Here is a 24,230-nt window from a genome sequence, read left to right on the forward strand (position 1 = left end):
GTTTTTTTGGTCTCTATGTCATTTATTTGTGCTCTGATCTTGACTATTTCCTTTCTTCTACTTGCTCTGGGGTTTTCTTTTTGTTTGCTTTCTAGTCCTTTAAGTTGTTAGGTTAGAAAGTCAATTCGAAATTTTTCTTATTTCTTGAGGTAGGCCTGCAGTGCTATGAACGTCCCTCTCAGAACTGCTATTGCTGCATCCCATAGATTTTGTGTTGTTGTGTGTTCATTTTCATTGGTTTCCTGGAAAGTTTAAATTTCTTCCTTGATCTCCTCAGTAACCCATTCATTGTTTAATAGCATGCTATTTAGCCTCCATGTGTTCAACTGTCTTTGCATGTTCTTGTTGCAATTGATTTCTAGTTCTATGGCATTGTGATCTGAGAAGATGCTTGATATGCTTTCAATCTTCTTGAACTTGTAGAGACTTAGTTTGTGTCCTAACATGTGGTCTATCTTTGAGAATATCCCATGTACACTTGAGAAGAAAGTGAATTCTATAGTTTTGGGGTACAATTCTCTGTGGATATATCTATTAAATCCATTTGGTCTAGTGCTTCATTTAGAGTCTCTGTTTTCTTGTTAATTTTTTCTCTAGAGGACTATCCAGTGATGTCAGTGGGATGTTAACATCCCCTGCTATGATTCTATTGCTGTCAATTTCTCCTTTGAAATTTCTCCTCCAGAAGATTTTTAATATATTTTGGTGCATATATATTTACCAAGTTTATATCTGTCTGTTGGATAGATCCTTTCAATATTATGCAGTGACCTTCTTTGTCTCTAATTCTGGCCTTTATTTTGAAATCTATTTTATCAAATATGAGTATTGCTACCCCAGTTCTTTTTTCCTTTCCATTTGCTTGGAAGATTTTTTTATCCCTTCACTTTCAACCTATGTGAGTCTTTTTTTGTGAGGTGGGCCTTTTGTAAACAACATATAGATAAGGCATGCTTTCTTATCCAATCAGCTACTCTATGTCTATTGATTGGGACATTCAGTTTATTTACATTTAAGTTTATTATTGATATGTACTTATTTTGCATTTTGGTTTATTGTGGTTATATTTTTCTTCCTATTTCTACTAATTACAGCAGTCTTTTTAACATATCTTGCAGTGCTGGTTTGGTGCTAATATATTTCCTTAGCCCTTTTTTTGTCTAGGAAGCTCTTTATTTCACCTTCTATTCTGAATGATAGCCTTGTTGGATAGAGTAGTGTTGGATACAGATCCTTGTTTCTCATGACCTTAATTACTTTATGCCATTTCCTTCTGGCTTGTAGTGTTTCTGTTGAGAAGTCAGGTGATAGCCTAATGGGGGTTCCTTTGTAGATAACCTGTTGCTTTTCTCTTGCTGCTTTTAGGATTCTCTCTTTGTCTTTAATTTTGGGTATTTTAATTACTATGTGTCTTTGTATGGGCCTGTTTGGGTTCTTCTTACTTGGGGCTCTCTGTGCTTCTTGAACTTGAATGCCTTCTTCCTTCACCAAGTTAAGGATGTTTTCTGTCACTATTTCTTGAAATATATTCTCTAACCCTTGCTCATTTTCTTCTTCTTCAGGGACTCCTATGATATGAATGTCATTTTGTTTCTAGTTGTCCTACATTTCTCTTAAGCTGTCTTCCTGTTTTTTAATTGTTTTTTCCTTTTTGGTTTTCTGATTGGCTGATTTTTTCTACCCTGTCTTCTAATTCACTGATCCAGTCCTCAGCTTTGTCTACTCTGATGGTTATTCTCTCCAATGTGTTCTTTATTTCTGCTATGTCATTCTTCATTTCCACTTGGTTGGTTTTCAATGTTTCTATATCTTTACTCATGGTGTTGATGTCCTTACTCATGCTGTTGAGCTTCCTCAAGATCATGGCTCTGAACCCTACCTCTGATAACTTGCTGAACTGCATTTCATTTATCTCATCTTTAGTAGAGTTCTCTTGTTCTTTCATTTGGGATTTGTTTCTCTGTTTCACCATTTTGGCTATCTCAGTGGGTTTTGGACTCTGCCAAATTTTCCCTGTGGGTGTTGGTGTTCTGCCGTTTGTTGCTCCTTGTATTGGGTTTGGATGTGTGTGTGAGGACCCATGTTCAACACCACTGTCAAGTCTTATTTTCCTGGGTAGATTTGCAAGTGCGAGAATGGTTGTTATTCTCTAGATTTTTGCCTGGAGGTTATTAGTCTCAATTACTTGATGAGCCTTGGGTTGTGGCCCTCAGCTGAATGAAAAACTCTCTCAGGTGTTCTGTGTAAGAGGATTTACAGAGGGTGGGGCAGATGCTGGCTGTTAATGAGCCTCAATTTGAATTTCTCTGGCCCAGCTGGGTGGGGTTAAACTCAAGGGAGAGGCCTTCTGCTTATCCCCAGATCCTCAGGAAGGAGCAAGATGGTCACTGTGCTGTGTGGCTGTGACTCAGCAAACACTCTGAGCGCTCTCCAAATCCCAGGTGTCCCCAAACATTTTCAGTCCAGTCCATTCTCCCTCTGCCAGAGCCCAAGGTGAGTGGCTGTAGCTAATTTAGTGCTCTGTCCTGGCCTTCTGTGCTGTGGAGGTGGCTTGGGATTTTAACCCTAAGGGCGCTGCTCACAGCTAAAACAGCTATTGTCCATGGGCTCCCAGCCTGCCCTCTTGCGCCTCCGCAGACCTACCAAGCTCGATTCAGTGTCCTTGTTTCCTGTTCTTGGTTATATAGTCCTCTCCAGCTGCTTTTCTGTTGCTTTTTCCTGACGATTTGTCTTTATTTTAGTTGTAATGACAGTTTGTTCCTGGGAGATGGTCTGTGTAGCTTCCATTCACTCCACCACCATTTTGCCCCCTCTCTTTATTGATTTTAGAGAGAGAGGAAAGCAGAAGGAGAGAAGGAAAGAAACATTGATGAGAGAGAACATTAATTAGCCACTCCCTTCCTCGCCACCCCCCCCCCTTGGGAATTGGGCCCATAATCTGGGCATGTGCCCTGACCAGGAATCAAATCAGTGACCTCTTGGTGCATGGGTTGATGCTCAACCACTGAGCCACACTGGCTGGGCAATCTGGGTCTTGTTGTAAGTTCTGGGAAACAGCAGCAGACAGAACAATGATGTAGAGAGTCTTGACATTTTTGGTATAGAAAAGAGACCTCCATTTACCAAAAAATGGATAACCACTGGTCTAGACAGAGTATAAAATTTTTAATTTACTTAACAATTAGTTGAGGGGTAGCAAATTAAACAACCTACTGTGAATTTATATCTGAGCTTCAGGAGAAATAATATTTCAAAACTTTTGTGTCCCTTGTAAGCAATCTCAAATTGGAGGAAAGTTCATCAGAAAATATTTATTAAATGCCCATGTTCATGAACAGTACCTAAGAGTTCATTTATGGCTGGGAATAATTGTGAAGTTGGGGAGGAATATATTTTAATAATAAGAGCCAAACAAGCACTTAATTTTTTTTCTGTGCGTTTCATTCAGAACATTAGGGATTAAATTAAATTCAGCCAATGTTTACTAAGGTGTTATCCCTGACCTAAATATTTTACAATCTAACAAGGTTGAAAAATGTGTTCCAAAATTACCATAACAAAATGCATGAAGTGACAGGTGTCAAAAGTTAAGTATAAACACAATGCTGGGGAGCCCCAAGGAGGGTATGATTAATTCCTGCTGTGGTGAAGGAGGACTTCGAAGGAGAAAAATATTTTTGCTGTATTTTGAAGAATGGACAGCATTTATAAAGGCCAGATAGGAATGTGAAAAAAGAAGGTATTTAAAAAATATTCTCGACTGAGGAAAGGCAGGGATGAAAGCCAGCGGCAGACAAGTACAGGGTACATCCAGGGACTTGCAAATAGGATACAGGGGTTGGACCATGGTTATCTTCGGAAGAGGAGTGAGATTGTAAAGTATTGCCCGGGACATAGATTATGGCTTAATACATACATTGCCGGAAGAGGAGAGATATGGCTTCATAGAAAAAGATAAGCTTTTTCGCACCATGCAAGGAACAAGATAATATTCTTTTCTTTATGAATGCATACTCTGAGCATTTTGAGTCTCTGCCATCAGACATCCTTGTTTTGACATAAACATATGTGTAAATCAGGAGTAGAATGTCTTTTTCTCCATAAACCTCTCACTACGACTTAATCTTGATGGATACTTTTGGAGAACGTGTGAGATACCCAAGATGCTACTAAAACACAGACAACGTTAAGAAAGCATTATTTTCTAATATTTTTGAAGTCCTTATGAATTTGTTGTGATAAAATAAACTAGGCTTTAAATCGTTTTTTTTTTTTTAGTAAACATGAAAATATGGATTAAGTTTATTATATATGTCTATATATTAATTTCAGAAATCTTTAGCATCTGTCAAAAGTACCTAATATTTTCACATGTTAGTATTTTTAGGGTATAAAAGATAAATATAATTCTTGATTTTATTCTAATGATCACATTTATAGTAATATGTATTATGCTTATAAAAGTTATTTTTTTTTTCTTTATTGATTTCAGAGAGAGAGGGGAAGGGAGAGGGAGGGAGAGAGAGATAGAAACATCAATGAGAGAGAATATTAAATGGCCGCCTCCTGCATGCCCCCCACTGGGAATCGGGACCACAACCTGGGCATGTGCCCTGACCGGGAACCGAACCGGTGACCTCTTGGTGCATGGGTCAATGCTTAACCACTGAGCCACACCAGCCAGGCAAGGTTATTCTTATAATTTGCTGTTTGCTGGAGTAATGGTTTAACTTATGAAGTACATCAAATGTGTGGCTCTGTCATTTACAGTTATGAGACTATAGTGAGAAATCTAAACCAGATTCATTTAATAAAATTAATATACTATTGATTTTATAAATGTATATTTTCAATTCCTTATACCCACTAATGTCATTAACTTTAAAAACAGCGATGAAATGATTTTTCATTGAAAATATATAAAGCATTTGACCCTCAGTAAATCTCAGTAGAATGAGCAACCAGGAATATTTCCATTGTTTTATAGTGGAACTGAAGCCTTAAAGATTTGGAGTGTGAACATTTACAGTGATGTTAGCTCATGAATAGTTCTTTGTAGCCCAATAATATTTTCGCTTTGTGATGTAAAAGTAAACCTGTGGATATCGGGGTTCTTTCTGGTTATCATGGCTGCCATGCGGCTTTCAGAATTACTAAGACCACAAAGGCAATAATGGGGCACAGAGTTCATAACTTCTTTTGCCCCCAGAGACTGATTTCCTTGGTGAAAGTGTTTGGCTTGTATTTAGAGCAAAATCCCAGTGAGATAGAAATGAAAGGTTCTGTGCTGTGGTGTGTATTGTATGTTACCGATCCAGACAAATCAACTATATACCTTGGTTGAAATTATAGGATATTAAAGTCATACTTCCCTTCTCTTCTATGGCAATTAAAAATGATTTTCCTCCCTGAGTAAGAACTTCAGCACTGGCACCACCCTGCCCTGGCAATGTGCGATTCCAGCTCAGTTAGTCCCACACGGGGAGGTTTACTCCAGGGTATGACCTGTTCCTTAGGAAATTTGTTGTTGTCCAGTAATCTTCTTTTCATTTTTAGCAATAATCAGTGCCCACTTTAGTGGTTAAAACCCAGTTACTCTTGAACTAAACAAAACAAAACAGATATGAAGAAATGAAAAAAGATACAGACTGTAAGACCAAAGTATTTTTGCAGCCTTATTACTCTCCTTTGATGAAGGTTCCCCCACAAGCTTACTTATATGGGACAGACTAAATCACTATAATTAGTGTTAAGATCTGCTAAGTGATTTTACTGGACTAAACAAAGAACTGTGAGCCTTTAAGTGATTGTAATTTTTCTTGGCCTTTAAGTGATTGTAATTTTTTGGCCTTTAAGTGATTGTAATCTTTTCTCTTGTGCAAAAGGTATTTATTGGCCACACAATTCCCTGACCAGTTATTTTGTGGGTTAGGAGAAGATGAAATTAGACTCAGAATATATGTTTGCATCTTTGCAGCCGACCACGACGTACTCTGTCCATGGCCCAAATCTTACTTCACAACTCAAGCAGCCTCTAGTCCATGCCATCAGTGATTTCATTGGCTTGAGTGAGAGAAGGTCGGTGATGGGTCTCGGGGTTCACATCTAGAAAGACAACGCATCCTCTTTGAAAGTAAATCTGTGGTGAGACATGTCCTGGCTCTCAAGGCCGCGACCAACAGGCCAGTGTTTTCACTGTCTCCTGAGCTGCTCTTTCTTCCATGCCTATTATGTGCCATGCATTTTTATATTGTCCCAAATTGTGTGGCTTGTACTGATGTACCTAGGATTTTATTTTGGAAGTATCTGGTTCTATCCTGTAACTGCAGAGAAAATTTATTAGAGTTACTAGGCTAAATTGCAGTAGAACAGAGCTGTATTTGTTTTCTGTTTCTGTGTAACAAAATACCACAAAATTAGCAGCTTAAAACAGGACAGTATTAGTATTTACAGTTTCTATGGTACAACTAACAAATATTTATAATTTATATTATATTTATTTTATAATTATACATTACACATACACACACATAATGTAATGATGCGAGTGACATCTCCTTAACTTTGCCATATTTTATTGGTTAGAAGTGAGTCAGCCCTGGCTGGTTAAGTTTAGCCATTAGAGGGTCGGCCCTTAGACTGAATGGTCTTGGGATTGACTCCAGGTCAAAGGCATGTTTGCGGGTTTGATCCCCACATTGGCCAGGGTTGTGCGAGAGGCAAGCAAGCAATGTGTCTCTCTAACATTGATGTTTCTCTCTCTGTCTCTCTCCCTCCATTCCATTCTATCTAAAAATTGATGGAAATATATCCTCGGTGAGGATTAACAAAAAAGAAAAAGTAAGAGAAATGTCATTGTTCTTCCCTTTACCTGTGTTCTGAATGACATGTCTAGAGAGTAAGTTATTCATGTCTATTTGTGTATGGCTGTTTGTATAAAATATTGAAAAGCAAATGGTATTCCAGTACAAAATCATATAAGAACATTGAAATAAAAGGTGAAGAGAGATTAAAAATTATGAGTGCTCTGAACATGGAAATTTCAGCTGTTTGCTCTTTGTTCTAGTAAGACATAGAAAAAAGTTTTATTCCACTCTGTAAACCCAATATTTTATTTAAAACATTGTTTTTTCTTTATTGATTTCAGAGAGAGAGGAAGGAAGAGAGAGAGAGAGATTGAAATATTGATGAGAGAGAACATCAATTGGCCACCTCCTGCATGCCCCTCACTGGGGATCAGGCCCACAACCTGGGCCTGACCGGGAATCAGACTGGCAACCTCTTGGTACATGGGTCGACGCTCAACCACTGGGCCACACCAGCTGGGGAAACCAATATTTTCTTTACTTTTCTCTTTTTCTTCTCCCCTTCTATTCCCTCCCATCCCCTCTCCTTTTTATCTTATCTGCTATGTATATAATGCTGTAATTGAAAAGAACAAGCCTGGCCCTGGCTGATTTGGCTCAGCGATTAGAGCGTTGGCCTGCAGACCAGAGAGTCCCGGGTTTGGTTCCCACTAAGGGCACATACCTCAGTTGCAGTTTGTCCCTGGTCTTGGTTGGGGTCGTGCGGGTGGCAGTCATTCAATGTCTCTCTCCAACATCGATGTTTCTCTCTCTTCCTCCCTTTCCCCCTCCCACTCTATCTGAAGATAAATGCAAAAAAAAAAAAAAAAAAAGTCCTCAGGTGAGGATAAAAAAGAAAGAAAAGAACAAGCCTGAGAGACCTCTGCTTTATTTCTAACTCAACTACTACTAATGGTACAACTCTCTTTATACTCGTTTGTTTTTATTCACATCTGCAAAACGTGGAAGTCAGCTGAACTAAGATACTGCTGCCAGCAAACATATACAGAGAGAGGCAACCAGCTATTTCAGGTAGCATCTCACAGGTGTGAGTCATTTGTTAGTCATGATAAAATGCCCTGTGATTTAATTCTCACGGAGTTGATCTAGCACTCATAGACCTATCTATACATATGACACATAAAGAAGAATGCCCATAGAGTCACTTGGCACTTACACAATATATGACCAACCAGATTTCTATTGGTCACTTCTGGTGGGTAAATGCATTTGGATAGTTTAAAAGAGCCAGAATTTTTTTTTTTTTTTTTTTTTAAATTGAGATTGTTTGAAAGAACTCTCTTCATCAGCCTAGGGAAACTTGATCAGCAACTGCCCACAGGCCAGGGTTATAGTCACTGTGTATTAGCGTTGGATTGGCACCAACTGATCCTTATCTTTTTTTTTTTTTTATCTACTTCTTATCCTCTATGTAGACTATAGCCCGTCTGTTAGGATGCCATTTTCATTATATGTTAAGTTGTCATATTGTACAAACTTGTTTGGTTTTGAGGAGCATCTCCTTCTAACTTATATTTGGAAGATACTCTGTTTACATCATTATGATACATACCAATGCAATGTGATATACTTAGCATATATACAGAAAAACTTCGGGCTTTTCTAAAAATGGCTGAGTTCATTTTTGATTGTTTCAGTTGTTGCAAGGAAGGAGTTTTGATCTGTGATTGCTTCTAAGCTGAAGGTAGACTTGTACACCTATATGTGTTCTTGACTTCTCATAGTTAAAAGGGTATGATTTCATTTTATGGGTCACTGATTCGGTGACACTTCAGACTTGGTAAGACAACAAATACAAGGGATCCCACTTTATCTCTTTGTGGTATGTATTCCTTCTTTATTTCTGGTCTATAATATTTTCTGTCTTCATTATAGAAGAGATAATTTAGGAACGATTAGAGATGAGTCTCTGTTTACTTTTAAGACTTCATTCACTATTTTATTTAAGATTTCACTATTATAACCTATTTTTAAATGCTATTTCATACATTACAAGAGTTTTGCCTATATTATCTAATTTGACCTGAACAGCACTCTAGCAATAAAAACATAGATTATTATTTGAGATTTATGGGTAAAATATCAGCTATGAGACAGGTTCAGCAAAATACAAAATAATAACTAATACTTTGTGAATGCTTCATATGTTTCAGACACTGTGAAAAGCATTTTATTATAATCATACAATATTTTATCACACACAGCCCGCTGTGTTTTACATTTTATAAAAGAGAAAACTGAGGCCCAGAGAAGTCAACCAGTATGCCCAGAGTCACAGTGAGTGTGATGGCGGAGCTGGGGTGCAGCCCATTCATCCGAACCCAGAGACCGTGCTCTCCGGGGCGCTGTCTCCTGATGACTCGCAAGCCAGGCGCCCACGACTCAAACCAGCGCTTTCTGTGAATCTATGCCGTATATTAATTTTCAACTATGTTTTTGATTTAAAAAAATCTTAACAAACCCTTGGTGAAAAGAAACTTGACATTTCTTTTGAGAGTAATACAAGCCCCTTTGGAGTTCTAACATTTGGAGCTGTGTTCGGTTGGGAACAATGTGCTATTTCCTGGTCCCCTCCCTGCTCCTGGCCAGGGCTCTCTTGTTAGTGGGAAGATGGAAATATGGTTCGGTACTAAGAGAACTCTGCTAGGAATACATTTTCAATCTCTGGGAATGGTAAGAACTACAGTGTTCCTTAGTATATATTTTTTAAAAAATTTAATGGTGATGGAAAAATAAATTAAAGAAAATCGAGAGGGAAAAAATCTTCAAATTTTAAATACAGGAGAGAAATAACATGTTTTGTAGAAAACTGAAATTACTTTTCTACTTGAAAAGCAGTGTAATAGGACCAACCTACCCACTCAGCAATATTCTCTAAGACACCGTGTCTCACAAGCTGTACAATTAACATGCAGTTAGCAGAATGTTGTTGCTAGGATTCAAGTAGCGAAAAACAGAGCAGCTGTGTTGGGACTCTACTTCGGGTTTCCTATTCTGGTTGTCAAGCGCATCCTGTAACGGCGTCTTCCTTTTGCCAGTGTAAATTGCTGATGGAATTCCTTCATTGGAGTTTATTCCATGGTCTTCTAACTTCCACCTGAGTAGAAGAGGAGGCCTTTCTGTCAGTGGAACAATCAAACTTAGAAACGAGAGTTAAGAGTCCGTGCCCTAGTTTGCCCATAGTTGAGTCATGGGAGAGCTCTTTCATCTCTCTTAAAGTCCCAGTGCTGCTGTGGTCACAGCGGAACAAAGGACAGAGAGCCTAGCCAAGCCGAAGGAAGTTGAGACATAGAAAAATGCTGTAAGTGATCTTGTTTATCTGGTTTATTGGCGTCAGGCATCAGAGTTTTTATTGCAATAATTGGTGGTATAAACCAAGTCCAGAAATATAAATGTGCCTGGAGAAGATAATTTACCATCTGACTTTACAAAGTTAATAAGAATTATTTGGCAATGCATTTCTAATTTGTTCCCTCTAAGAAATTAATGAACGTGTTTCCCCTCATCTTTCTATCTTGGCCAAAAGAATTATTCTGCTCCTGTTCACACCAGATTTCTTAAATTATCCAGATTTTGCTTCTCTTAATTCCTCCCTCCCTCCTCCCTCCTCCTCCCTCCTCCTCCTCCCTCCCTCCTCCCTCCCTCCTCCCTCCCTCCCTTCCTTCCTTCTCCTCCCTTTCTCCTTCCTTCCTTCCTTTCTTCTTTCTTTCTTTCTTTCTTTCTTTCTTTCTTTCTTTCTTTCTTTCTTTCTCTCTTTCTCTCTCTCTCTCTCTCTCTCTCTCTCTCTCTCTCTCTTTCTTTCTTTCTGTCTTTCTTTCTGTCTTTCTGTCTTTCTTTCTTTCTTTACTCTGCCTGTCTCAATTTGTACAGAAATAGGTTGTGAACATTTGTTGGTTTGCATTTTTCAACATCTATCTCTCTTCCTGCTGGTTAGAGGACAGTGATTTTGCCTTGGGGGACTTACCCATTGGATATGAAACAAAGGGATCACTATCCAAGACAGCTAGATTCTGTCTTCTTAGAATTTGATTCCTATAGCTAAGAACCTAAAAGAATAAAATAATTGGAGATGAATGATTCTGTTGGTGGTACCACAAAAAGACTTCTCATTAATTCTCAATTCCAGATACCTGTAGCTGCTATTCTAAAACGTTTTGAATTGTTTTTTTAAAAATCATTTATTTTAATTTGATGTTCTACCACTTACTAATTATCTATATGCTATAGGGAGCATTTTCAGTTGCTTGCCAAATATTCTAACTGATATAAGGATACAATTTAATTGTTCGTGCACATTTTACCTACAACTGTATTTCCATTTTTGTGTCAATCTGTGTCTCTCTTTGGGTTCAGTTTTTGTTCTGATTTTTCTGACTTTACTGCTATTTATGAAAAGCAGAGTATATCAAATTGTTATTGGGTCTATGTTGAAACTAATTCTTACATTGGACAAAAAGAAGAGATAAAATTTATTTTCTATTAATCATCTTGCCTTACAACTCATGCAGGCTGATTGCCTGTTTGCTTCTCTCCTGTAGCTGTGTGCACTGCCAAGTACTTAGCATAGTACTAGTCAAACTATCTGAAATATGTTCATTAATTCTCAATCACTTTGACAGTTCTGATGAAACATTTAGATGTTCTGGCGAAGCCTAGAGACAACAGTGCATTCTCTAAAGAGGTGACAGAGTTGACTGTGTTAGATGCTTTGACGTCTTCCAAGCCATTCTATCGTTATTGCTGTTGAAAAAGTAGTATGAGATAAATAGCAGGGCTCTAGACTGTCCAAACATGATGTACTGAAATGAAGAGATTCTACTCAGGGAAGAGAGGGAGAGAGAGAGAGAGAGAGAGAGAGAGAGAGAGAGAGAGAGAGAGAGATTGATTTTGATGTACTGAGTAGCAACTTTAAATGATTTGAAAAATAACATATCTTAAAAAAAAAAGTCATTACATCAGAGATCAAAAGAGATAGCTTTCAGTTGCAAACAGAATGTTAGAACATAAGCGGAAAGGATATAGAAATTAATATTATTGAAACACTTTCCTTTTAGCCATAGCCACTCACCCAGAAAATTTCAGTAGTCTTGGACTCATGCTTAAGCATGAATAGCGTAGATTTAAGAACCCATATATATGCCATGATTTCCATGCTTGAATAGTCATTATTTAAACAGTCTAATGTGAATACTCCAAGCCACAGCAATTGCCATATTTTCCCACTAACTCCGAAATTCACCTTATCATTGAGATAATGGGTAATAAAGGTAATGATACTACTTTCTTTTATTGGTTTCTTGGCACTAACACATTAGGAGGCTTAGGACAAAAAATCATGTTTTAGAAACATGCATTTAAAAAGATACAAATCAGTGCTTTGTTCTGATATGAGATGCATGGACTTGCTTTAGATTTTTCTATTTTAAATCATCACTGTATTCCATGGCAAGGTGAATACTAGATCATCTCTAGTTAGCTGAATTTCTGAATCCCTCTAGCATCTTGCAGAAAAAAAAAGAATCATCTGTGTTCAGAATTAAATGGGACAAGTTATCAAGGAAGTAAAGACAGGACTATAATCAGAATTCCTAGCATGATACACATATATGAGGTTTTTGTTATACAAGAAAACTTAGCATACAATAATTGACAAAAGTGAATCTCCTAAAATAAGTCCAAAATTTAATAGTAGTGTTAGAGTGTGTGTGTATGTGTGTGGGAGAGGGTGTTGAGGCTTTATCCTGGAAAATAAAACTAATAATACAAGTAATTTTATCTTATATTTAGCAAAATACAGGCTTCAAGTAAAATTGATAATTAGTTCTTAAATACAGAATTGCTTACACATTTTGTTTTTACCTTTAGACAAAACAGTGGAAGCTAGCACCACGTGACAGTTAAATTCAACTTTGACTTTTGCAACATCATAAGAAGGATCAATTTTCCAAACTGTACTAGAGCATCATCATGTTTTTCCAAGGGCCACTTTTTAGTGCTTTAAAATTCAGAGCATTATCATTTGAAGCACCTTGTTGATTTTCTCTTCTTTGGTTGTTCACTGGTTTCAATCAGCCTGGACTTCATGTCCGTGACTTTGCCTGTGATGTCAGCAGTTGCTCTGCCATTACTTATACCTTTATTGTAAAATGGTATTATTTTTGCAAGATTTCAAATTTGGCATGTATCTGTATTGTATTTCAGTTTTTTTATTTTTGTTTTTTGCAGTGAGCCAAGAGATGTTATTCTGCAGAACAAGATTTGTGTTAATATTATGAAGGATGGATGCTTGAATGCTTTTCCCTCCCAAAGAAACTGGAAACCGTAGACACTGAGCAATACAAAGTAAACTCTCCTCTTAACATCATTGAAAAGGGACTCAGGTTTTAATTTTGCATTACCTTGAATTATACTGATTTAAGCTAAAATCTTATAAAAATATGAATAGATAATGAACTGAAATTGCTAGTCATTCTTTGTCATCGTTGACAGGAAAAGCACAAATATCTATAGCGCACTTCTCACACTGTAGAACTGAAATATGAACTAGCTAAAGTTCTCCCAATTCTGCTTTCAACTTCTAGTAATATCTCTACTTTACGATTTTTCTTTGGGTGCCTTGGCCGTCACTGTCGACCCCTGGCATGGAACCTCATGATCCAGCTTTTCCTCCTGTGGACTTCTACGGCATGAATTGATTTCTAACCACTACTTGAGTAGAATAAAAGAAGAAAATAAGTGAGCAATCCTTCAAAATGTGTGACATGGCTCAGAAAAAAATAGCTTCCCTTTATATTGATTGTTGGAAAATGTTTAGTAATCACCATTAAATAGTCCACCTGACTGCTGGGGTCAGGAATGATCTATCTTACACTTTCAGTAGTAGTAGTCAGTTACACAATACAATTAATTGTGTTATGCACTGAGTTCATCAACTATACTGAATTTTAGCTTGATTAGAGCTTTCTGTCTAAAGTGCTAGGTAGTTATGATCTGCCTATATAAATTCTAATAAGGACAGCCATCAGTTTTTTCTTTCCTGAAAAGACATTATTTCTTTTGTCTCTTTGTAAAAAATTCCATCCACTTAAACATAGAGTCCATCTTCTTTATTTTTCCTTCCCCTTTTTACATTTTCTCTTTTTCCACCATGTGTTCTCTGTCTCTTTGTCTTATTCACAATTGAATTTCCATTTCTTCAGTTATTATTACTTTAATAATTATAAATACTCTCTGCAGAATGGGACCGTGAAGGAGTTGGTCATTTGTAGTAAGGTCTAACACTTCCAGGCACTATGCTAAGTATATTTATATTTTTTATTTCTAATAAACATAGGGCATGGGTGCTATGATTAGCACCCCCACTTTACAGATGAGAAACTGAGGCACAGAGAGCTAGATTACAAAACTAGTAAGTGGTAGCACCAGAGGCTGAACCCAGGCAACCTGACTTCAGAGTCTGTGATGTTAACAACTGTGCAGTGAAATCTTTCATAGAACAAGGGGAACAAAGATAGATTGCTTTCCCAAAAATCTTGCAATTTACTAAATTATGATAATCAGATGTGAACAAAACCTTGAAAAATGTCAATTCCCATACATTTTAAATGATTAGAAAATATTTTCAGTTGCCTTTCTTGGCTTACTTCGCTTACTGAGAACACAGAAAAGGTGTTTATATTTGATTGATTAATTGATTTACTATTAACAATCTATATAATCTCTTTCTGGGAATCTTCAAACCAGTCATTTCACTTATGCAAACAAAAATTCAGCTGATAAATATAAATATGCATTTAAATGCAGTGAAATTACTACTTTTTTTCCTAAGTAAGCCTTCTATTATTCCTCTGAAATTTCTCTTTTCCAAGTTATGGCTCTTTTGTCGGTGAGATTTTCCTGAGTTATTCATTGACAGCTGCAAAAATGCTTTGCCAAGTTAAAAATAAAATCTGTATTTTGAAAGATACTTATTTTTTAAACATGAGATGATTTAGTTATTTGCCTGTTTATAACAGCTCTAGATGTAACTTTAGGAATATAAATTTATCTCAAATCAGTATTAAGAGTTCATCATATTATTCCATGCTGAGAATTTTATTCTCTCATTTTTGTAATATCCTGTGCTGTCAAACACTAAACACTCACTAAATGGACTCACATTTCACTTTTATATTTTATCCTCCTCATGTCCTTCCTCATCAGTGTCCTCCCATAACTCTCCTCTGCCAACTAGGTAGATAATAAAACAAAAATTATCTGTTAAACACCAATTATGTGTTCAAAACAGCAGTTAAAACTTTCGACCAACCTAGCATTCACCAAGACCTGCAGTGCTGCTCTCTCTTTCCTGACTCACTCCATTTCATATTTCCTCTCAAATTAAGTTATTTTATTATGGGATTCATTATTATTATTATTTAAAATATGTTTTTATTGATTTTTTAGAAAGAGAGGAAGGGGGAGATAGAAACATTGATGTGAGAGAGGAACATCGATTGGCTGCCTCCTGCACGCCCCCTACTGGGGATCTCGCTGGAAACCCGGGCATGTGCCCTGACCTGGAATCAAACTAGGGCCTCTCAGTCCATGGGATGGTGCTCAGTCCACTGAGCCACCCCAGCCAGGCAATGGGATTCATTATTAACCATCTCAAGGTTTAATTTAGCAGGGGGAGAGAGAGGAAATTTATAAGCAGTTGATTTAAAAGAAAAACTTTATGTATGAAGAAATTAATGAATGAACTGCTGGCCTCACTGCTTTCTGCAAAGGTCTTTATTCATTTTTATTTGTTTCAGCTACTTCCAAGATTTCCTTCCAATTCTCTTTCTCTTTCTCTCACTTTCTTTGTTTAAAGGTTTTAAATTAATTTTTAGATAGAGAAGATGATAGAAGGAGAAGGAGGGAGAGAAGAATCAATGATAGAGCAAAATATTGATCGGTTCCCTCCTTCACTCCCCCTTCCTGGGATCAAGCCCCAAGCCCCAGGCAGGTGCCCTGACCAGGAATTGAACTGGAAACCTTTCAGTGCATGGGATGAGACTCAACCAACTGAGCAAAACTGGCCAGGGACCTCTCTTTCTCGTCCTTCAGATTGTAGCTTGAATAATCTTTACATAGTGCAATATATGCAAAGTGAGCATATTTAACAGTTATCACTAAAGTATTAGCACATTTTGTTCATTTTCTATGTTTTAAAAAATGTTTCAGCTATAACACTGAATAAATACAATGATGACATTCTTGAGAGAGCAGCATATATTTGATACAGATACAAAGAGATTAGAAAATGTCTAAGAAGATATGGTTTAATATCTGTGCCTCTGGCAGGCTCAGAGGTATATACAACCTGAAATAGTATATAAGATCTCAAAACTCATTACAACTTCCTTGTCACATGTGCTTGTCAAGATTTATAGTAGGTTTCACAAGATGTGCTTGTTTTTGTTTTGAAAATATATGTTTATGAGAAAACCACACCATACTGAAATTTAGGGAAAGTCTGGCCCTGAACTAGGATCTCTCAATAATCCCAAACTTCTCTGGGCTCCACTTTCCCACAGGACAGTAGAGCAGGTTGTTTCCTGGGTGCCAGAGGAAGGATTGGGGGAGGGAATAGGGGTCAGCAGGTCCAAGATGGTGATATAATGTAGTTTATCATTCGTTCTTGGGTCACTGATCTCAGATGTCCAGGGTAATTAAGATAATTAGTAACTCTGAAATGTCCTACGTGTGTGCATTAAGACTTGTTGGGCTGGCTGGTGTTCTGGAAAAGCCCAAGTATGGAGGCCATCATTGAAACCAGAATGGTTGATCTTTTTAGGGCTTAAGTAAGTGTGAGATTGTCAGTGTGTTCTTGCCAAGCTGTTTGTCTGGACCCAGAGTATGATCGGATTAACTGAGTCTATAAAAAATTGATCATATTTTCTGGATTGTTCAGAGTATTGGCCATACCAAAGTTTGTTTTACATTCTTCTTGATACATAGCTGAAATCCTGCTCTTCTGGTTATATTGAAACTTTTGGATAATCATGGCCTTAGTAGAGTTAGAGGTGTTTATGTATGTAGGCTACAAGTTAGATCAAGGTTTCTGGGCCTCCTGATGCACCCTGCTGCAGCCCCACTTAACCCTTTCAATTAGGATTTCAAGCAATGCAGCAGTGACTCCCCTCCATCTAACTTCTCGCCTAAGGTTGGGGACAGGAGACAGGTGCTGGAAAAGATGAAACCACAGCCATGTCTCAGGTTATCTGTGCAGTGGGACCTCTCTTTACCCTTCTCATACCTCTTTCCTACAGCTCTGTGGAACCATATCTATAGGTCCTCTTGCTTTTGTGAACCCAACAGCTACCCTGTTGTACTTTCCTGCCCTTGATACTGAAGCTGATGTCAGCCAATAGAACCCGTTAAACACAAGTGGCTTGGTAGCTGGAGCCAGGTAAACCTGGTTCTAATCTCTGCTTGTATTGTATTACCTAATAGAGTTAGTGAAATGAATATAAAATTTTGAGCTGAGTTTTCTCTTCTGTAAGGTGGGGAGAGTAGAGATTCTAGGTAAATTGTAGTTTAAATGCTTCCTAGATTTCCTTTATTCCTGGACACCTTTATGTTGCTGAGCAGTTGACAGTAAAGATTAAGGGCAAGTAATGCAAGTGAGGCCAGTCAATGTCTCCTTACTGATGGAAAGGGCTGGCTCAGGCATTTATTTCCCCATGGGGGGTGGAGCATAGCATTCAAGAACCCTGAGAGTGGTACATGGTATATGGCTTCATGAAAGATTCTGCAAGTAACCTAGTCTACATAGATATACTCAATTATCTGGGGTGGTGGTGAGGGGTTGACATTGATGTGTTTGTGTTTTGACTCCTCATTGTACACAAAGGTGAGGGAGAGCTGGAAAAATGAGTCACAAAGTCTGGGAAAATTAGACGTTCTATCAATTGTCACCATTTCCTAGCCCTAGAGAGTCACCATTGCTGCAGCAGTGCCAGTGTATTAATATTTAATTTACTTCTGTGGCAGCCGTTTCATTTCTCATATGCCTTCTTATCTGGGGATAGTGAGATTTTTTAATAGGCAATGCAACTGTTCTTATCACCTGTCCAAGATTTGTTGGTAACTCCATAATTAGGAAAATGTTTTCACTGGAATGAATCAGTATTAAGTATTGTGTGCCCTCTGCGAAATCTGAAAGATTGAAATTGTTTAGATCCATAGTCCGAAACAGGAAGGCAAAAGATCACTTTTAAGCTCCTTGTTTTATAGGGAATTGCACAGAAATTAACATTCTCAAAAACCTCTAACATGGAATTCATACTCTTTGCCTTTTTGTAATTTTTTTTTTTTCTGTTGTCATCTGGTCTTAAGGATTTTAAAACATTTTGACCTATTTTTTCAAACCCACACTCATTACAGTCTACTTATATTCATCAAATCACCAGTGACTTTTGAGAGGTCAACTCATCGTTACACAGTAGATTTCGTTTAGGTCATGGCTGTTGTTTTAAATTCTTTTTCTTTTTTTTAGAGAGAAAGTAAGGGACAGGAGGAGAGAGATAGAAACATTGATGAGAGGGCTGCATGCCCCCTTCCCCCACCGCCTCTGGGAATTTGGCCTACAACCTGACCAGAAATTGAACCAGTGACCTCTTCGTGCATGGGTTGATGCTCAACCACTGAGCCACACCGGCCAGCCAATAGCTGTTGTTTTAAATCAGTTAGCTCCAATGCTCAGGTTTTCATTCTGTCTGAGATGTCATTAGTGGTGTATGAAAATTTTCAACCATTCTGGAAATGATCCCATATACGTACCAGGTATACATTTTCTATCACCACATCTGAGTTTAAGAATTGTCACAATGTTTTAAGTTTTTTTTTTTCTAAATAAAATTAAATCTGACTGTGAAATACCACTTGATAGGGAGGGGAGAATTTCAAACTGGATTTGCATTGGTCCCTCCTTCTACCTAGGGTTGTAGAAGAATCCCAAAGAGATAGAAGTTGACCACAAAATGAGAGAAAACGCAGTAATTTTTAGTTTTTTAAAGTTGTTTCTGAGTTGCTTATTTTTAAGAATATAGAATACAGTTGAACAAGAAAACTTCCAAACGTACATGCTTATCTTGGATGTGGACATCCCTGAGTAATTTTGTAGCCTTGATACAGCTTCTAGGCAAAAATTTCTTTCTAAAGATACATGATCTCTTCAAAGTTCCCTGAGGAATGATGCCGATGAATTTTACCCAGGAATTCTAACCCTCAAAAATACATTTTCTTCCTGATCTTGAGGAATCTTTTATTCTCTGATGATCAGCAACCTTTGCCTCTATCTTACTAAAGAGTTCCCTTTTGCTTTCTCCTTTCTCACTCAGGTGGGAGAGAAGTTAGGAGAGGTAAGAGATGATGGGAGCCCTGTCCGGTTTGGCTCATCTGTTAGAATGTCGGCTCATAAACTGAAGGGTCATGAGTTGGGGTTCAATTCCTGGTCAAGGGCATGTGCTTGGGTTCAGGTTCAATTCCTGGTTCCAATTGGAGTTGTACTGGAGGCAACCAATCGATGTGTCTCTCTCACATGGATGCTTCTCTGTCTCTCTCTCTCCTGTCCACTTTTTCTAAGAAAATCAATAGAAAATATCCTCAGGTGAGGATTAACCAAAAAAAAAAAAAAAAGATGATGGCATATGGTGCAAAAATGGAGGGATTGGCATCAGAAGGACATTTTTTCCCCCCTTGGGTTAAATTTCTTAGTGAAATTGGCAGCAAAGTCCTTACCAGACAGTGGAAATGGGAGCAGGATTACTGATGAAGAGAATAGAAGGCTGCACATAGTCATTTAAGAGAATTGGAGTGTAATGGACTAAAGAGTAGAATGTTTTCCTGGCTGCACTATGCTTTGTGGTCACGCATTCAAAGTGGGGCTGGTGGTTGTGAATATATTTTCCCTTCTACCTCAACTTCAGAGGAGGGTGCTGTGCAGGCAGAGAGCTTGATACAGGTTCATAGAATCATGCAGGGAGGAACAAGGGCTCAAGGAAGTGATTATGACCACTGACTGACCATGAAACAAACGATGGATATAGTGGAAAAGCATTAGGATTAATAGACTCAAGGGGATAAAGAATTTTTGGAGTCATGATGATATAAAGGAGTGACCTGGGGCAAAAGTGTTTGTCAACATTTGAAACATAGCATTAGCATATGGAGAGCTAGAGCTACGGATAATAATTGAAAATAATAATTGTTTTTAACTGAGTAAAACTGGGGAGATAATTAAGAACTATACTTTAGATATGAACAAATAAATTTTGGCCTGGATAATAATTAATTTTAGCTATATATTTTGAGTTGGCAGATAAAAGAATGTTTAGAGTACTAAATAAAAATAAATAATTCAATAAATATTACTCATTGTAATTCAGTTAAAATTAATTAATTATATAATTACTTCTCATTCCAGTGGTGGAATGTATTTTAAGGAGGATTTTGCTTAATCAGCTTGGATCCATCTTTTTAGAATTATTATTAATAATATATTATTTATATTTAATAGTCATTAGCAAATTGTAAGGATACTGGTTTGTTATGGTCTGTACTCTGATTAAGGGGCATTAAAATGGCATCTCTAAATGAATATAGCATAACAAGGTTTTGAGAGGGGAAAAAGGTCAGGTGAGTGAGCACACATGTATGTTTGTATATTTTAAAAAGACCCTAGAATATCTAAATTTAGGTTTTAAGCTACCAAAATTTTATAATAAAACTTTTCTAAGAAACTTCTAAAACATTTATGTTTTGTTCCATCCATTATGCAATTCATAACTTAATTTTTAAATTTATTACACTAAATATTCACATCATTTTTAGGCCAACAACTTTTTTTTTTTTTTTTAACTACTTGTATGATTCTGTAGCACTTTAATCATTTTATATTGGCATAATCCTTGTTTGAACCATACATGTACTTAAAACAGTATATTGGGAATTGTGTATATTTCAATGTAAATTACAGAGACTTGAAATTAATTGTGAGTCTCAGCTTCTTCCGTGAGTAATCACTTCAGAACAGCTACCCTTATTCTCACATTTGAAATCATGGCATCCAGCCCATAACTAATGAGAATCAACTCTAAAACATTAAAATTCACATCAAATAATTATATTTTTTTATTTGGAAGGGAAAAAATGGTACCAAAATTGTTGCAGAAATAGGAAAACAGAATGGATACTTTCTGAACCAAACCCATCTAGAGCCTCTGTGAGTCTCAGCTCACAGTCCTTACAGTCTCTGCCCCACATATATTATGCTTTTGGGAGGATTGCATTTTTATCTGTTGCAACATTCATTTCAACCAGCATTTAAAGTGCATATATCTCTTAGCATGAAAAACGAACAAAAACTAAATATTTTTTAATCTTTTAGATTTTTTAAAATTGTACATTGATTTAATTGAGAATGGTATTATAATGACAGAATCATTTATTTTTCTCTAAATTAAACGTTTTTCTCTGGCTACTTCTCAGGAAGAAGTGGTTTTTAACAGGACAACATTAAAGGCACTCACTTTCTCAGCCATTTAAGAGGTTGCTGAAGAAAGTACACTCCTGCTAAGGTGGCCTTTGCTATCACCAATGAAAAACACCAACAGTTTCTTATCATAGCCCATTCAGAAAAATACAAATTAATTTTTTTAAAACCCAGTATTTATATTGTTTTCATAACCCTAGTTCGAACTTAAATAGTTCACGTTACTCATGTCCCTGTCAAAATAACTTATTTTGTTGATTTTAGAAAATTAAAGCATAAATGTTAATCATCTCAACATTGTCTTGTCATTTTTTCAAATTTACTAACTTGTTCATAAATTTTAAGCTGTATTTCACTGCAAATGATCAGTTTGAATATTATTGATGACAAGTAACCAACATCTATTTAAATCCATGTACAAGGATGACAGAATGAACGCTTTGAAGATGGAAGCCCCTGACCTAGAAATGGAAGCAGAATGTTCCAAGAGATTGAAGATAGGAGTGTATTAAAATGTCAGAAGAGAACATTCAATTTATAGGAAGACAAAGGTGATTTTTGAAGAGGCAATTAAATCACATCCTGCTTAGAAAACATGTATATCTTATATTCTTAGATGCATTTAACATGTAGTTTCTCTCATCATCAGAAGTTCCTCTTTTTATAGAAATTTATATGGCTTTAGTTTAGAAAACTTTATGTTAGCAAATTAATATAACTTTCCATTAAGCTTATTTACTCATCTTAATCTCTCTAACAGTAATGTAAATTAAAATATGCTATCATTCACATACATGATGTAATTTTGCTACTGTTTTCACAGCATAAATTAATTTATGTAAAATATCAAGCATATTATTTGGTACATCATTTCCTGTTAACATTTCTTAGTTTCCTTTCCTTTTGGGTTCAATAGCTCTAAGCTCCATTAACTTTACACAAAAAGTGCAATTGTATGAGCACAGACATTACCTGTAGTCTTTCACATATGAATAATTCTGCCTCAGATTATAAGGTATGGAAATATCACTGATATGGTCAGTCATGCTAAATAAACTATAGCATATTTTATTTTCTATGTTAGACTCTCCAGGTATTATTAGACTTGAAAATGTCTGAAAAAATAGAAACATGTTCTTTGATTTGTAAAATTTTTGTTCTATATCATGCTAAGGGCTCAGTGTCCAAATGATAACTTGGTTTTGGTAAGTGGAATCTGATATATTCTCAATACCCATGTATCTGTTTTGTTAACTCTTCCAAAGGCAGCAACTTTTACAACTGTGGCCATCCACACGAGTCAAGGATTTAATATGACTCAGCACCAGACTGGTTAGAGCTTGGGCATTTATGATGGTTTTTCCATTCGAACCATCAGGGCTTAGGGGAAGAAGGTGCATTTATCCTAGATTGCACATAACTTGGGAAGTGTTTAACTTGACCAATTTGGGTAAGGCAGAAGCAGAAAAAAATGGTGTCTGGATATCTAATTCCCCTCTACCTACTATACTTTCTGATGCACCCAACCATCCTGTGTGGTCTAGTTTAATTAGCTTTAACATGTCTACTTTGGGCCTTCCCTGTGGTCTTCTCACTTTTTGATACCATCTAACATTTCTGAATCCAAGACTCTGGCTCTTAAGACTCTTTGGTACTTTGCAGATAATTCCTATTGGATCTCTGTCCTTCATTGAGGATTTCTCATTCTTCAATGGCCCCTTTCAATAATCTAAGTGTCTGCTGCCAGCCCATGGATTTCTTACACAGTCAGAGAGTGGATTAGAAGCTCCTTTAATTTTGTTCAGGGGAAGGAGGGAATAAGGTGGTCTATAGATTTGGACAGGGCTAAGAATCTGGTTATAATAATCAACTTTCTACTTCAGCTTCTCTTGACAAAGGCTACGCATGTGCCTTATCAATTCTCTTTCTTTGCAAATTTGGAGCCCTATCCTCAATACGAGCCCAATAACTTTGTCTCTAACATCAGTTTTCCTTATGCTGACCATATGGTTTTCTATACGATTTTCTTGTCTTGGTTTCCATATCCTCACACTATTGTCCTACAGGGAAATCTGTTACTTTCTGTCCTTTGGAACAACTACTTTTATATGTCACCAGTCACCATGTGTTACATGTCAACATTTACTTTTGATGAACTGTTCTGCTTTCACAGTGAACTTTCCCAGCTGCTGGCTGGCTCTATTCCCCAGGATCTGCTCCTAGGGTGTTCTAATTCATCCTATAAAGTGAAAAAGTTATTCAAACCACTGTTTCTAAAAGAACACAATATTTTGTAATTAATGCTGTGACCAGTTCCTAGGCCAAAACCCTACAAAATTGAGTGAAACACAACAACCTGATCTCTAATGTGCTCTGCAAAATGCTGGAACCTAGCCTTTCTATCTTTATTCAGTTCTCTTAAAAAAGGTTTTGTTTTTGTTTTGCTTTGTTTTAATGAAGACTTAATTTTTTTAGAGTAGTTTATAGGTTCATAACAAAATTGAAGGAAAGGTGCAGAGATCTCCTATATGGCCCCTACCTGTACACATGTTTCACCCACCCCATTATCAACATCCCCCACCAAAGCGGTTCACTTGTTCAAGTCGATGAACTTCCATAGATATATCATTATTACACAAATTTTACTCTTGGTGTTGTACATTTTCAGTTTGGACAAATGTATAATGACATGTATCCATTACTATGGTATCACATAGAGTATTTTTACTTCCCTAAAAATCCTCTGTGCTCTGTCTGTTAACATGCCCATTGTCTCCTGACCCCAAACCCAACAATGATATCTTGTTAGCTCATTTCTTTTTACCACTGAATACTATTCCATT

Source organism: Molossus molossus, unplaced genomic scaffold (assembly GCF_014108415.1).
Source record: "Molossus molossus isolate mMolMol1 unplaced genomic scaffold, mMolMol1.p scaffold_m16_p_12, whole genome shotgun sequence".
Classification (NCBI taxonomy): Eukaryota; Metazoa; Chordata; class Mammalia; order Chiroptera; family Molossidae; genus Molossus; species Molossus molossus.